Consider the following 8,686-nt stretch of genomic DNA (forward strand, 5'->3'; position numbering starts at 1 on the left):
AAAGATAAGATATTGAAATTGTTTGATGTGTTTAACTGTTTTTGTTTTGTTTTGTTCGTTTAATGTGTTAGTGTTATGTAGTGTTTTTGTATTGTATTGTATTGTTTTTGTAGTGTTTAAATTGTTGGGAAAGTAATAAATATTATTTAAAAAACAAACAAACTGCTGAGGTCTCTTCTTTTTGCAGCTCTGCTTTGCACCCATTATCACCTTCATCCCATCTCCTGTTTTTCAGGCCCTTTCATGCCCCTGCTTTAATCTTCAACCCTATCCCCAAGCCTCCTACTCCCTCCTTTTTGCAACTTACTTTGCATCCCCATTTTTACTCTTACTCTCTTTTTTCCTCCACCCTCCTCGTCACTTTCCTCAACTCTCTCCTACACGCAGATCACTCCTCTTTCTGCACTTCCTTTTCTCTCCTGATTTAGCCACCCCCTTTCAACCCCCTCAATACTGATCATAGAACCAAAGAACTGTAGTGCTGGAAGGGACCCTGAGGGTCATCTGGTCCAACCCCCTACAATGCAGGAATCTCAGCTAAAGCATCCATGACAGGTGGCCATCCAACCTCTGCTTTAAAGCTTCCAATGAATGAGAGTCCACAACCTCCTGAGGGAGTCCATTCCACTAACAAACAGCTCTTTCTGTCAGAAAGTTCTTCCTGATGTTTACAGCATGTTATGGTCTTAGAGAAAATTATATGAAAAGGATATATCGATGGAATCTGACAACAAGTAAATTGGCAAAAATGTATAAATCTAAATTAAATAAGTGTTGGAAGAGAAAGAAGGTTCTTTTCATCATATGTGGTGGTCTTGTAGTAAGGTTAAAACTTACTGGGAAATGATATATAATGAACTGAAAAAGATGAATTGAAAAAATGAATTGATAGTAGTAATGGGGGACTTCAATTACCCGGATATTTGTTGGATGTCAAACTCAGCCAAGAGCATAAGGTCAAACAGATTCCTCACTGGCCTTGCAGACAACTTCATTGTCCAGAAAGTGGGAGAAGCAACAAGAGGAACAGCCATTTTAGATCTGGTCCTAACCAATGTTGATGACCTGGTTAGTGGGGTAGAAGTGGAAGGATCATTAGGCGCGAGTGATCATGCTCTTCTGAAGTTTACTATACAGCGGAAAGGAGCAGCCAAGCATACTAGGACTCAATTTCTTGACTTTAAGAAAGCTGACTTCATAAAACTTAGGGAAGTGCTGGGTGAGATCCCATGGACAGTAATACTAAAAGGAAAGGGAGTTCATGATGGCTGGGAGTTTGTTAAGAGGGAGATACTAAAAGCACAACGTCAGGCAATACCAATGAGACAGAAACATGGAAGGTGCCTAAAGAAGCCAGGGTGGCTATCTAAAGAACTTTTAACTGAGTTAAGATTAAAAAAGGATGTGTACAAAAAATGGAAAAGGGGGGAAACCACCAAAGAGGAATTCAAACAAATAGCCAGCACGTGTAGACACAAAGTCAGAAAAGCTAAAGCACAGAATGAACTCAGGCTTGCTAGAGAGGTTAAAAGCAACAAAAAAGGCTTTTATGGGTATGTCCGTAGCAAAAGGAAGAACAAAGAAACAGTGGGGTCACTCAGAGGAGAAGATGGTGAAATGCAAACAGGGGACACAGAAAGAGCTGAACTCCTCAATGCCTTCTTTGCCTCAGTCTTCTCCGATAAAGAAAACAATGCCCGACCTGAAGAATTTGGAGCAAATGATTCAGCAAAGGAAACACAGCCCAGAATAACTAAGGAGATAGTACAAGAATACTTGGCTAGTTTAGATGTATTCAAGTCTCCAGGGCCAGATGAACTGCATCCAAGAGTATTAAAAGAACTGGCAGATGTGATCTCAGAACCACTGGCAGTCATCTTTGAGAATTCCTGGAGAACAGGCGAAGTCCCGGCAGACTGGAGGAGGGCAAATGTTGTCCCTATTTTCAAAAGGGGGAAAAGAGAGGACCCAAATAATTACCACCCAGTCAGTCTGACATCAATACCAGGGAAGATTCTGGAGCAGATCATTAAGCAAACAGTCTGTGAGCACCTAGAAAGGAATGCTGTGATCACCAATAGTCAGCATGGATTTCTGAAAAATAAGTCATGTCAGACTAACCTGATCTCGTTTTTTGACAGAATTACAAGCCTGGTAGATGAAGGGAACACAGTGGATGTAGCCTACCTTGATTTCAGCAAGGCATTTGACAAGGTGCCTCAGGATATTCTTGTAAAGAAGCTGGTAAAATGTGGTCTTGACTATGCTACCACTCAGTGGATTTGTAACTGGCTGACTGACCGAACCCAAAGGGTGCTCATCAATGGTTCCTCTTCATCCTGGAGAAGAGTGACTAGTGGGGTGCCACAGGGTTCTGTCTTGGGCCCGGTCTTATTCAACATCTTTATCAACGACTTGGATGATGGACTCAAGGGCATCCTGATCAAATTTGCAGATGACACCAAATTGGGAGGGGTGGCTAACACCCCAGAGGACAGGATCACACTTCAAAACGACCTTGACAGATTAGAGAACTAGGCCAAAACAAACAAGATGAATTTTAACAGGGAGAAATGTAAAGTATTGCACTTGGGCAAAAAAAATGAGAGGCACAAATACAAGATGGGGGACCTGGCTTGAGAGCAGTACATGTGAAAAGGATCTAGGAGTCTTGGTTGACCACAAACTTGACATGAGCCAACAGTGTGACGCGGCAGCTAAAAAAGCCAATGCAATTCTGGGCTGCATCAATAGGAGTATAACATCTAGATCAAGGGAAGTAATAGTGCCACTGTATTCTGCTCTGGTCAGACCTCACCTGGAGTACTGTGTCCAGTTCTGGGCACCACAGTTCAAGAAGGACACTGACAAACTGGAACGTGTCCAGAGGAGGGCAACCAAAATGGTCAAAGGCCTGGAAACGATGCCTTATGAGGAACGGCTAAGAGAGCTGGGCATGTTTAGCCTGGAGAAGAGGAGGTTAAGGGGTGATATGATAGCCATGTTCAAATATATAAAAGGATGTCACATAGAGGAGGGAGAAAGGTTGTTTTCTGCTGCTCCAGAGAAGCGGACACGGAGCAATGAATCCAAACTACAAGAAAGAAGATTCCACCTAAACATTAGGAAGAACTTCCTGACAGTAAGAGCTGTTCGACAGTGGAATTTGCTGCCAAGGAGTGTGGTGGAGTCTCCTTCTTTGGAGGTCTTTAAGCAGAGGCTTGACAACCATATGTCAGGAGTGCTCTGATGGTGTTTCCTGCTTGGCAGGGGGTTGGACTCGATGGCCCTTGTGGTCTCTTCCAACTCTATGATTCTATGATTCTATGATTCTATGATTCTATGTTTGTAATAACATTTGTAAAAACAACAACCCCCAGAAGCTTTTGGGAATTAGAAGGACATAACTTCCCAAATTGTACAGAAACTTATTCATGTATGCTACTACAGCAGCAAGAATGCCCCCAAATGGAAAGAAGCAGAAGTTCCATCAGAAGAAGAATGGATTCAAAAGCTTATAAAATATGCAGAAATGGCAAAACATACCAGAAAAATAAGAAATCAAGATAACAAACTTTTTATAAAAGAATGGAAATGATTTATTGAATATTTACAGACAAATTGTAAACAGATCGGAACATTGTAATAACCTGCAGTTTCATAAGAGTATATATTTAAAGTAGATGAATAAATTAACAAAAACAATAGTTAACAAACTTTTCTACCTCTCTTGCACCTGCGATACATTGACGATATTTTTATTATCTGGACAGCAGACCCTGGACACCTTCCACCAGTCATTCAATAACTTTCACCCCACCATCAACCTAACAACGAACCAATCTATGCAATCTATGCATTTTCTAGACACTACCGTAAAAATACAGGATGGACGCATAGACACCACCTTATGCCGAAAACCAACTGACCAACAAGCATATCTACATGCTTTCAGCTACCATACCAAACATACCAAACAATCAATTGTACATAACCAGGTTCTATGTTACAGCCGCGTCTGTTCCAACTCTACAGACAGGGTTTCTCACCTAAGAGATCTACAGCAAACCTTTTTGGAACTATAATACCTGCCTCATGAAGTTAAACAACAGATCAACAAACAGACTGATACCCAGAGAGAACTTGCTGCAAGTCAGACCCAAAAGAGAAAATAACAGAACACCACTAGTAATCACATACAGCGCCCAAGTTAAAACAGTTCAATGCATCATCAGAGATTTATAACCTCTCCTAGACAACAACAGTTCTCTTTCTCAAGCTCTGGGAGGAAGACCTTCCATTGCCTACAGACAGCCACCCAATCTTAAACAACTCCTCACCCACAATAATACAGCAACCAGACTTAACATGGACACTGGTACCAGAGCCTGCAATAAACCAGATGCCAACTTTGCTGCCACATACACCCAGACAACACCATCACTGGACCCAACAACATCAAACATACCATCTCAGGCTTATTTAATTGCTCATCTTCTAACATTGTGTATGCCATTAAATGCCAGCAGTGCCCTCTAGCTCTCTATATTGAACAAACAGGCCAAACCCTACGCCAAAGGATAAATGGTCATAAATCTGACATCAGGAATCACAAGATAGAGAAGCCAGTAGGAGAACACTTCAATCTCCCAGGACATTCAGTACAGAATCTCCAAGCAGCTGTCTTATTGCAAAAGAATGACAACTTATTACTAAACTGAAAACTATGGAGAGACCTGGTCTGAATAGAGATATTGGATTCTTGTCTCTTTACACATGCTAAAGCTATTTTTGGTCATCTGCATACTATCCCATGCTTTTTCCTGTAGGACTAATTGCAGTCGTTAACAGTCATCAACAGGTTTACCATACCCATTGAGTCAATTACCCATCTCTTACTACACTTCTGAGAAAACCCCCACCCTCCCACTATATATAAGGGCCTGGTGACTTCTGTTTCAGTGTATCTGAAGAAGTGTGCATGGACATGAAAGCTTATACCCAGAACAAACTTAGTTGGTCACTAAGGTGCTACTGGAGAATATTTATTTATTTATTTATTTATTTATTTATTTATTTATTTATTTATTTATTTCGACTGCGTCAACTATTCTAGGCACTCAAAGAGAGCTGTTTCTAACTTGGTATTGTCAGGATGCTGTTAGTGGCTCCCAACAGGTTGCCCAGGAAAGTATAAAGACAAGGAAAGGTCTCTTAGCGTTCTTCTTGTTTTCAATCTTTACAGAGAGAGGCTATAGAACCCAGCCTCTTGGACAATGGCGTTGCCCCAAGTGAATCTCCACCCCCTCTCCCTGTCTCACCCACTCCCTCATTCGTCATTCTCATTGTCTCCTCTACATGTGCTACTCCATGCCCTCTGTCTTTGACCTCTTTGCTCTTCTACTTTTAAGGCTCACTGGGTTCTGGGAGATGGAGGGTCTGGAATGCATTCTAATGACAACGTATCAGCTGGGTGTTGTTCTGACTCTCCCATGATTTCCCAGCTTTCCCCCTCATCTGCCTCTGAGCTGCGACCTCCCTCAACCCCCTGTTGTAAATCTATACTGTCTTCCTCTTCCTCCTCCCTGGAAGGGTCAGCATGGGGAGGCGGTCTCCACCATTCCTCCTCTGCCCAGTCCCTACAGGTATACTCCAGTGAAATATCCCCCATGTCCATTTCAATTACACACAGACATTCCCCATTTCAGTGTCAATTAAATAATTATGCTTAACAGGACTTACGTGTGCTCCGCTGTTGGCATGCAAGGACCCAGACCGCAACCCCTGCAGAAGTCAGGGGTTCCCTGTACATGCCCATCTTAGATCTCAGCCCATCTGTAAGCTCCTTATACAGCCACAGCAAAAAGTGATGTTGCAAACAGACAGGACAGCACCCAGAGATGCATGTGCTCTTGGTTTTGTGTAGGAGTGCAAATATCCAGAGATGTAGTGATCAGGTGGGATTGCTATGAGGAATTATAACAAATATAGAGTAAGCCATCTGTGTCAGCAATGAAAGCATTGCGTTGACTGGGTTTAAACTATTTTGATATGATTCTTGATCATTCTACACCTCTGCATCTCTGGCCATTTTCACTACTGTCCATTTCTCTTGTCACGTACACAGCAGTTGCTTCGCCAGGCAGGCATCCTGGGCCATAAAGATAGTGGGCAAGTTTCTTTGATGTAGGATGTTAATCTTAGGGCCAGGAAACAGATCTCACATTAAGGGGATAATGGTCACTGTCCTCCTGGCCATCCTTCTTATCATATGTATTGCTTGTTTATTACCTCCGGGGTTGCCAGATGCTCTTCTTTGTAGTTCTGTTCTTTGTTTACCCCAGAAATATTTGTGCTTAATTAGTTTTAGTAGTTTAACTTTGTCCCCACATGGATTTGTGGAAATGCTCAGAGGAAATCTGATTGTTTCTTACGAACACTCTGTAAAAAGCTCTTTTGTGAATAAAAACTACCTGGGCCAGGGGGCTGCACTCGGACAAGCACAGAGAGACACGATTATACACACCCTTCCCAGAGTCTTGCTGGTTCAAGCCTCTGTGTGTCTTCTTATTAATCAGAGTTCAATCCTTCCTTTACTTTGCGAACGCAACAGTTTTGTTCCACTTACTTTGAAGCATATTACTTATGGAGCATATTAAATGCTTCAGCTAGCAGTGTGGTATGTTTTAGATGTGGTGCCTGATAACTTCACTAACTTGTAGTCCATCCACCTTTGGAGCCAACTGCTACTAACTGCCTGAGGAATGCTGGTGCAACAACATTTTAAAACAGATAAATGAATCAGCACCTGTGTTTATGAGCCTATAAGCCTCCTAGCGGGAAGTTACAGCGAACACATATTTGCAAAGAGTGTAAGTTGTGGCTCCACTGGATGTTATGCTTCTGAACTGAAACAGACACACTGATCACTAGTTCCTGATAAATTGCTTAGCCTTTTTCTTCCTGCTTCTATAAAGTTTTCTGAGCCACTCTCATTGTACAACCTCATGTTTCAATCCTGGCATGTCTCCATGGCTAACATTTCCTGTCCCTTTAACTTTTTTGAGCAAGAGGGGGTTTGCCCATTTGGCAGTGGTCATTCATACTGTGAATCGGATTTTAAAGTATTGGCACATTTCACTTTTTATCTGGGCAGCTGAAAAAAGAAGAAGCCTATTTATTCTCCAGTCTGAACTAAGCTATCAGATTTTCTGTCCCTGAATCTTCATTCTGCCCACAAGTGTGTGTGAGTGCACTGGTCTCTGAGGACATTTCAGAGATCTTTCTGTAACCCAGAGATGCTAACAAGAAGTCAGTTCCTGAGTGGACCGCCTATATACTTGTGAGAAATACTAGGATATTTGTTCCCTGGGTTGGGCACTTTCAAAATGTATTTCAAGTTAGAACTATTAGAGTACCCAGGCCTGGGGAGATGCTTTTTTTGATGACTTTCCAATGGTCAAGAGTGTTGGACTGGGATTGGGGAGAAGCAGGTAGAAAGCACAATTCTGCCCCAGAGCTCACTGAGTGACCTTGGGCTAGTCTCTAGCTCTCAGCCCAACCACAGGGTTGGTGTGAAAATAACATGAGTGCTTAAACTGCCTTTCAACACCCCCACCTCCCAGGAGATTGCACCCTAAGTCTCCTAGATATCACATACTGATTTCTCCTATAAAATTCATGCCAGAAGGTTTCACAAAGACCATAGTTATCCACAGTTACCACGAGAAGAAAATAATTCATGCTTCGCTTCATGAATTCTCCTTCCCAGCCAGTTATTTAGAAAGAAGTACCTTAGTGAATGTCTCTTGATAGAGCCTGATCACAGTCCGCCACATGCTTCCAATGGCAGGAAGTGGAAGGGGCCCTGGAGGGAAGTGTCTGTGTGACCACCAGAGCTGTTTCAGGAAGTACAGAATCAAAAGACCCACCAGCAGAGCAATCAAAAACCATATGCCCAACATTTCCCTGCCTTCTCTCTCTCACTCTGTCACTTGTCTCCGTCTAACACTTCTGGCTGTGTAGGATGCTCCTTCTCTGTCCACATACTTACAACACCCTTTTATACAGGGCAATTAGGCTAATGGTCTGAGACCATATAATAACAGTTTTGGAACGAAACCTTCTAGGCATTGATGCTAATGCTAACCATTCAATTTTACTGCACCACCAGTATAGTTAATTGTAGTATGTGGAACTGTAATAATTGAAAGAAAGAGAATAACATGGAAGGCTGGTGTCAGTCCACTGTAAGCTATAGGAGGCAGGGACATAGCATGGTAGGGGCCATCGGGGCAGTTGCCCTGGGTGCAAAATAATTAAGGGTGCAAGTTGGGTGAGGGATGCTTCCCCACTTCTGAGCCTTGGCTACAGCTGGAGTGACCCACCCTCCAGCCCAGACTGCTGAGGAAGGAGAAGCCAGAATCTTCCTTTAAGCCCCACAAAAGAGGCAGCTGTGAATGCAGCCCACTGAGCGAAGTGGTCTGGCTGCCTCTCCAAAGGCACCAGCTGAACGGTGGTGGTGACAGCAGCAACTCTTTCCTCCCCTCCCTGTTGCGGGGAGCATCTCCCAAGTGCACAGCTCCATCCCAGAGAGAAGAGGAGAGGAGAGGAATGTGGGAAGGAGAAATCATGCTGCAGAGGAAATATTATTTTCTCCCCCACTCCACCCCAAAGTCCTTTCCGT

General features: G+C 43.0%; 2 protein-coding genes across 2 annotated transcripts in view; one reads left to right on the top strand and one right to left on the bottom strand.

Moving 5' to 3' along the window:
• The window catches only part of LOC308478401 (cytochrome P450 2J4-like), a 439,957-nt gene that overhangs the window by 258,348 nt on the left and 172,923 nt on the right, over positions 1 to 8,686 (bottom strand). The window lies entirely within an intron of this gene.
• The window catches only part of LOC308478396 (cytochrome P450 2J5-like), a 185,681-nt gene that overhangs the window by 65,365 nt on the left and 111,630 nt on the right, over positions 1 to 8,686 (top strand). The window lies entirely within an intron of this gene.

The sequence above is a fragment of the Podarcis pityusensis genome, assembly GCF_964106645.2.
Source record: "Podarcis pityusensis genome assembly, chromosome: 5".
Taxonomy (NCBI): Eukaryota; Metazoa; Chordata; class Lepidosauria; order Squamata; family Lacertidae; genus Podarcis; species Podarcis pityusensis.